The 13,913-nt window shown below is 40.5% G+C and overlaps 1 protein-coding gene across 1 annotated transcript in view; it reads right to left on the reverse strand.

Moving 5' to 3' along the window:
* Window positions 1–13,913, reverse strand: part of EBF2 (EBF transcription factor 2) — a 186,199-nt gene that overhangs the window by 143,514 nt on the left and 28,772 nt on the right. The window lies entirely within an intron of this gene.

A 13,913-nucleotide genomic window follows, 5' to 3' on the forward strand; every position in this document is an offset into this window, starting at 1 on the left:
CTCAAGATACCCTCTGCAAGATCTCAACTGTTTGATTAAAGCCTCAATAGATCCAGTGCCAGAACATTGCAAACAAAAACTGAGAAGCTCAGATGAGTCCATATATCAGAAATTGTAAACAAAAAGGAAGGTGCATTTTTTTAAAAAAGAAGCCAAAATGTCCAAACTGAGACAGTCATACTTTGGACATATCATTATCTTACACTTGGTAAGATAGAAGGTGGGAAGAAAAGAGAGAAAACCCACATTACAGGTGGAAAGACTCAACCAAGTAAGCCACAGTCCTGAGTCTGCAAAACCTGAGCAGAACTATTGATAGCAGGATGTCTTGGAGCGCTATCATTCATAGGGTTGCCATAAGTTAAAGCCAAGCTGAGGGCAATGAACAACAGCAGCAGAATAACAAAATTTTGATTGTTCCTCTCTGAAATGTGATTGTAATGGATCCAGGTTTTAAGAGCCTAATGCATGGTGAATAGCTCTCCTGTGATGGCTAGCTTGGGATGCTCCATGTGGCCAAATGGATCAGTCTGCCATATGGGTCAAGGGATTTCCTCCATACCATTGCGAAAGGGAGGCTTTGGCTTCTCAAAGGAGGCAAGAAATGCAGTGTGGATGAGAAACCACAATGCCTAGGCCACATTCCTTCAGCAAAAGCCTTTGAAATAATGATGGAGTGCAGGGTAGTTGGGTGGGTGGCGGAAAGAGAGAGAACTGCTGTCTAACAAGCAAATTCAATGAACACCCAAAGGACAGATGAGGTTGATTACATTCATCTCACACTGTACAAGAAGCACCTTATTGTGATTATATACCACAGTGCCTCAGACACTATTCCCAAACCTTACTTCTTATGTAAAACAAAGCAGAAAAAAGAGTGTTTCTGTTCTGCATCGTTATGCACATTTACATCCCTTGACTTCGGTAGCAAACGTCCCTGATTGTAGCCCAAGAGAATTAAGATATGACTGGGGGTTAGGAGGAGATGCCTCTCTTGTGACATCGCAGAGCAAATTATGATAGATATTCATCTCGCCCTCCTTAAGCAATGCGGCATTTCAAGAGAAAGAGATACACAAGATCCATGTGCCTCTCTCCATAAGGCACCTCATCCTAAAACCCCACCTCTGGTCTGTGCATGTTGAGGCATGTCAATGTCTAAGTTATATTTATTGTCTTAGCAAGAGAGGTGAGCTCTTTGACTTAGACACATCATGCTCTTTGACTGTATCATTAGCTAGCACCTTGCCAAACACAGTCTGGTTCATTCATTGTGGGGAGGGCCCTTTTCCACGCTAAAGAAACGCATGGCATAAAATAGTCCATTTCTCAAAGAGTGTGATCTGAAGATATGCAGAATATATCATGGAAGGGATTAAATACTGGATTAGAAACAAAAATAAGGGTAATTATGGAATCTACTTAGATTCTGACTACTCAAACGTATTAAGACTGAGTCCCATTGACACATGAGGAAGGGGAACATGCTGGCATTGCCACTGTACCTCCCTAGCTCTCTTTCCATACCATTCACCATTTCACAGGTGAAAACTGGGACATGTGTGGAGTTACGATGACAAATGTTATTAATGAAGAAGGATAGAGAAACGATGAGATGTGCAGCAGTTTGACTTTGCCTGAGCCTACTGGGAAGGACAAGTTTCTGTCCCTCCTTTCCCTATGAGTTAATAGCTTTGAATTCAGTTTACAGCTATTAAAGGGGGCAAAGGAGGAAAGTGGGAACTGGAGAAAGAAACTGGGACATTTTGAAAGCAGCTGAAAAAGTGAGATGATGTTAGATTAATCTGCACTCTCTCTGCCAAATCAGGACAGTTGAAAGTTATGTCTCATATCGGCTATTGAGGAAAACTGGTGGCTTTGTTATCATAGAGGCAATCACTCCACCTCCGATTTTACCCCCAGTCCTCCCTGTTGCTGTGTGTGTTGAATGGGAGCTCTGGCAATATTAGACCATAATTGCAGAAGGAATAGTGGTAAAATCAAGGGTGGATTCACAACCCCTTGGCTACCATATCCAACTCTCTGAACAGGAACAGGGAGGATGGAAAAGACTGTGAAACCAATATCCAATATCACAACTGCCCTGGCAGTGATGTTTCATACCTGAGCACTAATGGGACTGCAATGTGATTGGGAGCTTATTGATGGGTTTCTCCCATCAATGAAAAGGGACACTCCAAGCATGCTTCAGAGACACAGCAGCTATGGGTTGGAGGTGACATCATGCAATAAGTACCGCCAAAGATACTATTTTCCAGCTGTAATGACAGTTTTAAAAGCCATGCATAGTTATTATTATTATTATTATTATTATTATTATTATTATCCTTTATTTATAAAGCGCTGTAAATTTACACAGCGCTATACATACAATCTTTTAATTAGGCAGTTCACTGCCCTCAAGCTTACAATCTAAAAAGACATGACACAAAAGGAGAAGGGAGTGGTGGAGGGAAAGGGGATGAGGGCCAGCAGTTCTTCTCTACCTCCAAGGCCTGGACCAAGGCAGATGGACTGGAGGGAGGGCTTGGCTTCTTAATGGATGGGTAAACTTCTTCCAGGGAGGCCTGTTGGAGCTAGCCTGCCTCTCTAGTAGGAATCTCCTTAGTCTTCATTAGAACCAACCCATTCATATGAATGAAATTTAAGTTAGCAGTGACTAACTCAAACCCCATGGCTTTTGATAAGTTTACACTAAATATGACTAAACCTAGAACCAATTGTTTGTTATTGACATTGGCATTCAAAATGCAGTCCCTCTGCAACCCATACTCAGCTACAATAGCCTACTTAGCTAATGTCAAAAGAAAATCCACCAAAAGTCAAAATTAGAAGAGAAGAAAAATAACTTCTGCTCTTTTGGGGAAAGGAGCATCTGTTGGATGGTTATACATTTTGTTTTATAAAAGGACCATACTCCTGGAATGTGATTGTTTTTTATTTTAAAACAATAAATGACATTTATTCTCTGAAGATGCCAGCTACAGCTGCTGTCAAAACATCAGGAATAAACTCTTCTCGAACATGGCCTCATAGCCTGAAAAATGCACAAAAAACCTATAAATAACATTTATTTTTGGGATGATAGTAAGGGAGGCCTCACCGCCAAAACAGAGAAAATAAGCAACTATACAAGTCCTTATCTAATTGAGTTTACAATCCAGATTCCAACAGATTTACATCATGTAGAATAAACAGGGTGCCAGTGTTTTAAGAAGTAGCATCGTTTACTCCCAGGCCAACACTATAAAACGGCAATGTCAGGCCACTGCTGTTCTCAATAACCCTGCCAAAATTCACCCTGCCGTTCACAAGTGACAGAATATTCATCCTTTTAGGTTGATATATTTTCCCTGCTCTTTCACGAGCCACATGGGGAAACAGTTTTCTCCTGATCTGAATGGAGAAGAAAAACAGTGATCCTAATCAACCATTTACCCTCGGTGGCTTCCCTAAACAAATCTGGGAAAGAGCTTAAAAGACTTGGGAATAGCCTCGACCCCGTTTGATGCACTGTAATAACCCTACCTAATTATACTGATATAAAAACTAATTGGAAAGATAGCAAATGTCAGGGTAAGATGCAAATTGTAGGGTGTTAATTGCTGAACAGGTGCTGGAATAGAATTAAACGAGCATCCTGATTAGGAGAGTGGAAAAAACAAATGTGGACCCAGAAATCAGGTTGGCCATGTGAATTATTTAGCAACCTCCTTGTACCAGCAAAAGGTCGTGTTGATTTGACCTCTGCTTTGTGACAGGAGGGCTGAGAAAACAATAGTGAACTCAAAGAGAAAACACGGCTTAATAAACAAGACAACCCCGGAAAGCAGAAAAGAAAGGAGACGTTTGCAGTACGCTGATTTTCTAAAAGGAACGGTCTGATAGCTGTCTATGATTCTGGAGGAATCCAAGAGGATGAATTTTTTCCCTCCCTAAATTGACATCAGAGAACATGTCACTTTCAAAGAAAATGATGAAGGGGGAGAGGGAAGGCACAGTGTGATGAACAACACATCACAGGAGGAACCATTGTAAGAACAGAGACAAGCGTTCCATTTCACATGTACTACTACCATCCTTGGCACTTCACAACCAATAACAGCGTTTGTATTGCAATATTTCTGAGCCACTGAGAAGTTATCGTCCCTTGTTTGCAAAGGTTTAAGCATGGATTTTGTGCTTTGTTGAACAAACGCCTAGGCAGAAAGCCATCCATATATGTGTGTTTGTGTGCCTTCAAGTTGCCTGTAGACTTATGGTGATTCCACGAATTTCATAGCAGTTTCTTAGACAAGTAATGTTCAGAGGTGATTTTGCCAGTGGTTTCCTCTGAAATATAGCCTATAGTACCTCATATTCATTGGCTGTCTCCCACTGAAGTATTAACCAGGACTGACCCTGCTTAGCTTCCAAGATCAGATGGGATCTGGTGCTTTTAGGGTAGTTAGGCCCTAAGCCAGCCATACCATGAAATTATATTTTTGTTGTTGTTGTTGTGTGCCTTTGCATCATTTCCAACTTATGACAACCCTAAGGCAAACCTGCCATTGGGTTTTCTTGACAAGATTTGTTCAGAGAGGGGTTATTATTTTATTACAAGCAATATTTTTACAATTATTACAATTATTTTCTAGCTTTTCAGGGAGTTGCATAACACATTATAGTAGGCCCTTGGTATCCATTGGGGTTTGTTTCCAGGACCGCCATGGATACCAAAACCTGTGGATGCTAAAATCCCATTAAATACAATGGCATAGTAAAATGGCATCCCTTATATAAAAAGGCAAAATCAAGATTTGCTTCTTGGAATTTATATATTTTTTAAAATGTTTATCACAACATGGATGGTTGAATCCGTAGATAAAGAACCCATGGATAGAGAGAGTTGACTGTACCTTAAAAAGTCATCCACCAAAGTCCAAATCATATGGAAATAGGATGGAGGTATGACACTATATATTTAACCTCTTACTTTTAAATATACATATATTTATATCGAGCACACAAAGTACACATTGCAATTTTTATCTTTCGTAACAAACTTGTGAGACAGGTTTGGCTGAGATATGGAGACAGCCCAAAGGCCATCCAGTAAGCTTCATGATTCAGTGGAGATTTGAACTTGGATCTCTTGAATCTTGAGTCTCTAACTACTGCACCACACTGCCTCTCAGTGGACAAAGAGACTAAGGCTAACACATCTCCAGAGTTCTTCAGTTGTGTCTGTTCCCAAAGACCTTGCTGTAGATCCCAAGCTTTGTAATACTCTGGCAAGTTCAGTGACCCAGCAGCTGGCAAGATACTGTGTTGTTCTTTGCCAGAAGGCATGAAGCATATGCACTGGTACTGCAGTAACTTCAGAATATAAGGTTGCATGTCCCCCGACCAATGGCAGCGTGCTACTGGTTAACCACAGCAATGCATACAAGACAAAGTGATTATTCTGCTGGTGGAAGCTCTGCCAGCAAATATATATTTCCTTCTTGCGGCTTGGGAGGTTTGAAACCAGAATCATCTGGATAATACCCTAAGTGCTGCAGTTCTGTGCAGGCTTATTTAGGAAAAATCCCCACAGGGTTGAGAAAGGATGATTTCCAAGTCGGGACACATTTTGGGGTTTTGCAGCCTCACACATCCAAAGGCTTGTGCTTAATTTTCTGCCCACTATCAGTGGATTACATATGGGTTATAAGTGTTTTGCTCCAGGCACTGATCCATACTTTTCCATGAAGAGAAATACAGTCCTAGCTGTAATGCGATCTTGGACTGAAGAGTAACAATCTTTACTGACTTGGATCTGTCAGCCATACCCTTCTCCATAATACTCTGTGGTCAAAGTACTGGTCTCATGAAGTTCCCAAAACCATTTTTTCCCACTTGGCCCTCATTCGGACACCTCTGGATCCCTCCTCCCCACAACAAATACTCCTATGGCAAAAAAATATGTATTGCCGTTACTTTTTAAGTTGGTTGCAAGGGTTTCTGCACTCTTTTATACGATTAAAAAGTCACACTTGGTCATCCGAATTTTCATTGTCAGTACTAAAAGTTATCTTTTGCTTTCTTTTCCCTGGTTTGTTGTGCACACTTCAAACCCGCATGAGCTCCAGTCAACTAATAGTTGACAAATGACCATCTTGTGCCATAGGAGGGTGTGCTGGTGTTGTGAAGAGTGAAAACCTAAACCGAAGGCAGCCCATGCTGTTCCGTTTTCGTAGGCTGCAAAACCAACAGCAAGAGCAGCAAATGGGTATGAATGGGATTCATTTTCATTACCTCATTTGTATCCATTCATCACTCATTTGGGGGGTCAGGGGCTTACCTTCTCCTGTGGCAATGGAAGTCCTCTTAGCAGCTGTCTCCTGGCAGCTGCCATTTTATTTTCCTAGAATGGCCCAGATGGCCACTCATTCCAGGCCATTTCAGGGATGCTGAGAAGGAAATACCATTCACCCCATAATGGTGTCCACCTCTGCCACATTTGTCAAATATTAAAATGGGAGGAGGGGATAGACAACACAAAAACTCATCTGATGTTAACAAAGGAATAACCAGTCAAACAAACAAAAAGGTTATTTAATTTGAAAAGAAAGTGGAATTACCAAATGAAAATATATATTATCACAATGCCCTATTCTGCTTAGTGCATTAACTACATGCAAAATCAAAAAAGGCATACAGAGAATATAAGAGTGTCTCCAAGATGCCTCTAGTCACATATCCATTGACTTGAAAGTAAGACCTACTGAATCCAGTAAATTCATATTCTTAATTCACATTTTATTGAATGCTTTATTGCACACATATTCAAATAATTCTTGCACTTCCCCTTTTCCCTTTGTTGTCTATCCATTTGCTTCCACATACATAATTTTGAAAAAGAGGGAAAGAATTGGCATATAGATATGGATATAGATGGGATGAGAATGAGAACTAGAGAAGAAACAAGATTTGAAAAATTAAGAAGAGGACTGGTAAAGTCAAACCAACTGCACATCTGGATATAGAGAAGTAATGACACAATACTTCGTTGTTTTGTTGTGACTTTGTTTTGGGTGAAATGCAATGTGGTTTATTGTTTAAAACTAAACAAAAAACTGGTAAAGTGATAAAAATAAAACGTATCTAAAAAGCAATTAAAGTACAGTGGTTCCTTGGTATCAGCTGGAGTTTGGTTCCAGGACCCCCTGTGGATACTAAAATCCAAGGATGCTCAAGTCCCATTAAATACAATGACATAGTAAAATGGTGTCCCTTATATAAAATGGCAAAATCAAAATTTGATTTTTGGATGTGTGTGTGTGTGTGTGCGCGCGCGCGTGCGCACACTGTGGATGCTTGAATCCATGGATAATGAATCTGTGGATACAGAGGGCCAACTGTATTTAGAAGGTTAAAACATTAAAATCCATTAGCAGATTCTATAGACCCTAAGCCATAAATAAGAACAGCATGTCATTTAAAGACAACCTCGCTTTTCCGGTCCAGCTGCTTCAAACTTATCCCAGTTTCTTTCTCCTCCATCCATTTCCCACCATTGTCCTTGGACTTACTCCAGTTGCTGCAGCCTGAGTTCAAAGTGCAAAAGCCATTTGCACTCCCAACTCTCTTGAGTTATAACTACAGTCTACACAATTAATATCCAAGCACTATCCAGCCCACAAACGCTCCGAGAATCCATTTACAACCCTCTCCAGTTTTTCCAAATTTCCTCACCTCGCATAAGCCAAACACTCAAAGAGACTGCTGGTGTTAGCATTTCCTTGACCTACCACTCCGGTGCATTGGAGACTTACACTTCCAGAGCCTAAGTCAGGACCACACAGTTTAGCAACTAAAAATGCCCTCATTAGCCATGTCCTCTGGCTAGCCATGTTGCAGAATTCACACATGGGATGGAAGCCATTAAGCGTCATGTGTGAAAATGCTCTCATCAACTTTCCTCTGGAAGGCAAGAAATTTGGGTATGCGAGGGGGTCTCCAGGGGGACTCTCGCTCGCTCGGCAGGGTCAAACACAGACATGCGCAGGCAAACACACACCGCAGAAGGAGAGAGGGGCCTATTCTTTGGCTGTCACTATCAGGAACACAATCACTAATCCAGTACAAATACCTCTCAAGGAAATGGATTCTGTTTCAAAGGAAGAGGGAACGTTTCAGAGATTTCTTTGGGGAGAACAGAAAGTCAGTGAACTTGCAAAGATTTATAGCTCTGCAAACTGAAGCCTCTTTTGTAGCCAAGGGGGTCTGGAAGAGAGAAGGTGACAGCAGAATGGAGTGGGACTCAGTGGAAAAATATCACCTCCTTCTCCCCCTCTTCTCTGGGGATCAAGGCAGCAATTCATTATCCCCTACTCTTTCCACCTTGGGGCCTCCTCTAGTGGAGGAGGTGGCTGCCAATCACCCTCCGTCCCATCGACTTGGGTTTCGGGGTTTGGGCCACATGTGGGTTTGGAGCAGGAGGAGTCGGAGAGGCGATGTGAATTTCCCAAGTTCAGATCTATGCCTCCAGGGGTGAAAGGGCAAGCCTCATCCAACTCATCTCGACAACATCTTTTGAGTTTCACCTCCTTGTGGGTCCCAGGACCAACATTCAAAGAGGGCCTTCAGAAAACAGATGTGGTCGTCAGCTTTTTTCCTAAAGCGGTGCCCTGTTACATATATTTCTGCCACACAGGATATATTTTTTTAGAACTGTGTGTAGAAAGCAAATTGATATCTCTCTTTAAAACTAGAGTAAAATAAAATAAGTCCATATCCAATGGGTCTCATAAACTATTCAGTCACCACACTCATTCACATGCAAAAGAATGCAAACACGAAGAAACATTTTAAGGGATGAGATAAGGGAATATTGTATCTGATGGATGTAGCACATCTGATGGATGTAATAGCTCACCCACTTCAATGCACTGACAACCATTTCTATCTACCGGTCTTCAATGAGCCCAAGATGGCTAACCATGCAAGTTTAAGCAACAGTTTCATCATCTTAAAAACAGTTGGATGGCAATTGGTGCAAAAAAGCAACCACAAAAGATTGCAACAGTAGCAAGAGAAAGCTTTTAGATACAAGGAAACACACTTTTTATTGTTATTTATACTTTTTATTTCATTAGTTAATTACTTAGAAAAATACCCCCCCCCAAAAAAAAAAAAGCTCCTCTAAATGACTTCCCCAAAAGTAGCGTTTTGAAGTAAGGAGTAGATGCTACTGGCTATTAAAAAAATGCTAATGTTTACCTAGGAGTTTATCACACGTGAGAAAAATTGAGAGGTTAAATGCGCATTATCCAGTGATATTCACACGATCGCAGTGAAGATTTTCACACACATCACAATTAAAGATGACTTATCCCGGGAATAACCAGCAACAAATCATTCACGGGGAAATCCCATAAATTATTTGTTGCTGGTTATTCCTGGGATAAGTCATCTTTAATCATGATGCATGTGTGAAAATCTTTACTGCGATCACACAAATATCACTGGATAATGCCCATGGAAAAGTGGGATGACAGAGGATTAATTGGAACTTTCATCACCAAATCATGATGGATGAGGGGTATATGGGGCAAGTGTCTGGGAGTGGGGATACATTGGACCCCCCCCAAAAAAAAAAGACACCAATATCACCAGCATCCTATCAGTGACAGAAGTCCCAATGTGTTTCCCAGTTTCAGTATCTAAGGACTTTATCACATGGGGAAAATCGGGGAACAACGGGGATTTAAACTATCATTATCCCGTGAAAGTCACACAATCACAGTGAAGATTTTCACATGACGTCACAATTAAAGAGGACTTATCCTGGGAATAACCAGATAATAACCAGCAACAAATCATTCATGGGATTTCCCCGTGAATGACTTCTTGCTGGTTATTACCTGGTTAATGCTGGGATAAGTCCTCTTTAATCATCATGTGTGTGAAAATCTTCACCACGATCACACGACTTACACAGGATAATGACAGTTTAAACCCCCAATTTCCCCCTGTGTGATAAAGTCCACAGAGTGGCAAAAAGTCACAAAAATGAGTGCTGGAAATGTGTACAAGGGTACCATTGCACGTATGACCATTTTTGTAGGACATTGTCTGCAAAAAGAAAAGAGAGCGAGAGCGAGAACAGAAACAATAGGGAGAGTGTATACATGAACATGTAAAGGAACTTGATCTTTCTGTATTTTCACAACTTCTATTAATTTCAATGGAACATGGACAAATATATGTGCCTCTATGAACTGAGAAACTGGTGCAAATTAGATACAGTTAGCTGAAAAACCAAATTGCAAAAACTGAATAATCTTCTTTCTTTCTTTCTTTCTTTCTTTCTTTCTTTTTTTCCTCTCCCGCCTTTATTTTTTTGGAGCAAGTATTCTTTTAAAACAGCAACAACTGACAGCTTTGGAATCTGCTTGGTTTCAGTGGCAGAATTGAGCATATGTTTAAATATATGTTTCCAGGAATGGAGGGGACTTAAAATGTGCTTCAGTCTGCTAGACTGTGCCCTCACTTTTATTAGAAGGTCATAAAATTGTTCTTCCATATCCTGTGCATCCCTCTCTTTCACGGACATATTCTCCAAGGGGTTTCTCACTTTTAAAAAAATGGAACTACAGTGTCCAAAAAAAGAAAGAAAAAGCAAAGCATTTCCCTCTATATCATACAATTAAAAACCCAAAATGTTCAGTCTGGAATGGCTAACATGTAAAACACATGCCTTTAAATGAAATAGGGTGGTGCTTTAATTCCTGCATGTATAGACAAGAGGGAGGGAGGGCGAAGGAGGAGAGTGAGAACGCAAAATCATGTCAAAAACTGGCTGGCAAAATGGTTAAGGTCACTGCTTCTGAAGGACAGCCATGTCTCAGGCACGTTACCATGCAAGACCACCACTCCATTTAGGTTGCTTGGCTAAATAGCGTCTTTAAAAAAGAAGAAGAAAAAGCTGACAGTGATATTTTTGAAAGCACAGAAGTCAAGAGAGGGAAAACAAGAGAACCAGATGTCTTGAAGGGACATTGGGAACGCTTAAAGATAAAGGACCCCCCTCCTCTTCCCTGCTCTCCTTTAACAAAAATGTCCCGAAGGATCATTTCCAGGCACTCTTGTCAACAAGTGATGCTGACACCACATTGTACATGGACTGACTTCTTGTTTAATGGACGGCTTTCAACAGAACCATAAAGCAAAATTCTTCCTTGACTTCCTTCAGTGTTTCTGTACTGGAAAAAAAAGTATTTTGGATGCAAGCAAATAAAGAGACAGAGGATATCATTTGTAGTCAAAGGAGTAACAGAAAAGAGAACAGGAAATGCATAGGTGTCCAAAATAATTTTCCCCCAGGTTTGCTTTTTGTTTTACCCTAGCTCCACATGAGACATTTTTGTCCATGGCTTCATCATCTGAGGACTGGTCTAAAAGTCTGTCACCATGAAGATAGGGCCAGCCATGTGTAACTCAAATACACACAATTATTAATTGAGAACTATCCAGAAAATACTTTCAAAACAATCCATAATAGAATCAAATTTAAAAGCACATAGAAAGCAAAACTAACATACAAGCATAATCTGCATGCAAATGACAAGGACACACACACACAGGGAGATGCCAATGACGAGAAAGAACATATGATCCACCCAAATCTGTCAGTTTCATTTTGTTTTACATTCAGAAATTAAATCTCAAGTTCTTTTCGTCAAATTGATGTAAACATTTGTGATTTGACATTTGTTTTTGGTAGATTCGTATTAAAATCTTAATTGCAAGTTGTAAAAAAGTAAGCTATGGATGAAGGGAGAAAGTGGAAGGAGGAGAAAGAAGCCGGGACATTTTAAAAACAGTTGAAAATGTGGGACGGCAGAGGAATAATCAGGACTGTCTCCGCCAAATTGAGATTATTGATAAAATACAATAATAATAAAACCTTAAACATACACATACAACCCCCATTGCCACAACACAACATATAAAACAGGGATGGACAATTGTAGCATTACAGATGTTTCCGATTTGGCGGAAAGGGAGAACTCCAGGTACCAATAGCTAATGATGAGGGTTTATGGGAGTATGCAATAAAAATACTGGTATATAAAGGATATAATAGTAGTATAGGTATATAAATAATATAAGAGCAGTAGGAAAGGCACAGGTTAATTCATCCCTACCTACTTGTCCCTGATAAGAAAAAGGCCTCTTCTGACATAATGCAGCCACTTTGCATCCAGTTAGTACCTGGATGGGAGACTGTGCTGAGGATACAGCAGATGGCCAATAACAATAATAGTAATAATAATAATAATAATTTATTTATATTTTCCCACCTCTCCCAAATGGATCGAGGTGGGATTACAACCCATAAAACCACAAGGTTGCGAGTTCAAGACCAGCAAAAGGGCCCAAGCTCAACTCAGGCTTGCATCCTTCCGAGGAGGGAGCTAAAATGAGTACCCAGACTGTTGGGGGCAAATTAACTTACTTGCTAATTAGCTTACTTGCTGTTCACTGCAAAATAATCACATTAAAACTAGCTCATCATCATACAGCAATACAATACAATTATACAGTGATCAAACAAATGGGTTCTAGAACAGATCAAGCCAGAATTCTTGCTGGAAGTCAAAATGACTAAATTGAGGCTGTCATGTTTTGGCCACATCATGAGGAAAACTGGATCAGAAAAGACAATCAAGAAAAGGTGACAGGCAATAGAAAGAGAGGGAGATCCCATGCCAGATGGTTAGAGTCAGTCAGGGAAGACAGCCCTGAATTTGCAAGACCCAGCCAAGGCCGTTGATGATAGGGTGACCTGGAGGTCTCTCATTTATAGGATTTCCATAAGTTGACACAATGGCAGTTAACAACAACAACGCCATCTTTGATGAATTAAAGTCTAGGTACTTAAACAGCACTAAAAATTTTACCTACCTTTCTTAATTGCATCCCTCTGAAAACAATTAGATGCCTTCTCTAAAGCAAACCAACACATTGAAGAAGTACCTGATTTCTCTTGACAGCATTAGCCAATCTCCAGTTAGCACTTTCTGTGAACTGCAGGGCTTTTTCTTTCTTTCTCCCTAAGCAACTCCTCCAACTCCAACTGCTCCTACTAGTACCTGACTTTCCTTCAAGAGGGCATTTTTTTCACAAATGAATAAAATGCACTCAGTGCAACTATGATCACTGGAAAAGCACCAGAAGAGCAAAGCAATTATCTCTTTCCTTTCTCATAAGAGCTTTTCCTACAGAGAGCATCAGAGATCAAGCTAGAAGAACCCAAGGGGAAGAGGATGCTGGGGAGCAGAAGGCGCACTGTATTCATGGTGCATCCCATGGAACTAGTGAGTTAGATCTCCACAGGGAACATCAGGGTCTAAAGAGGGTACGCCTGACATACCAAATACCTTCCACCATACAAAGAAGGTATACTTGACATACCAAATACCTTCGCTTCAGATCCTGGAAGCTAGTAACCTATTACCCAACTTGGGTTCCCAAAACCATTTCATCTAAACCCTGGGTGCCCTACCAAATTGAACTAAGGGAAGAGTGTATATTTTTAATTGCTTATAGCTTTGCTTGGAAAGAACAAAAGGAATGAGGTTTCATTTCACACAAACACGCCTTAGTTAACAACGTCTATGCGTTCCTCCCTAACAGAAAATTGGGAACCAGAGGCAGAAATAACGTGGAAAGAATACAAAGATATAGCCGTATTAATCTGTAGAATCAGCGTGTAGCAAGATCTTGTAGCACCTTTGATCAAGGTCCAATGCTAGTGGTCACTCTAAAATATACGTATACCTATTCTTTCTATGAGTAGAGAGATCTTGTAGCACCTTTGAGACTAAATGAAAGGGGGGGAATGACAGCATGAGCTTTCA

Source organism: Sceloporus occidentalis, unplaced genomic scaffold (assembly GCF_023333645.1).
Source record: "Sceloporus occidentalis isolate IW3139 unplaced genomic scaffold, rSceOcc1.0.p SCAF_9, whole genome shotgun sequence".
Classification (NCBI taxonomy): domain Eukaryota; kingdom Metazoa; phylum Chordata; class Lepidosauria; order Squamata; family Phrynosomatidae; genus Sceloporus; species Sceloporus occidentalis.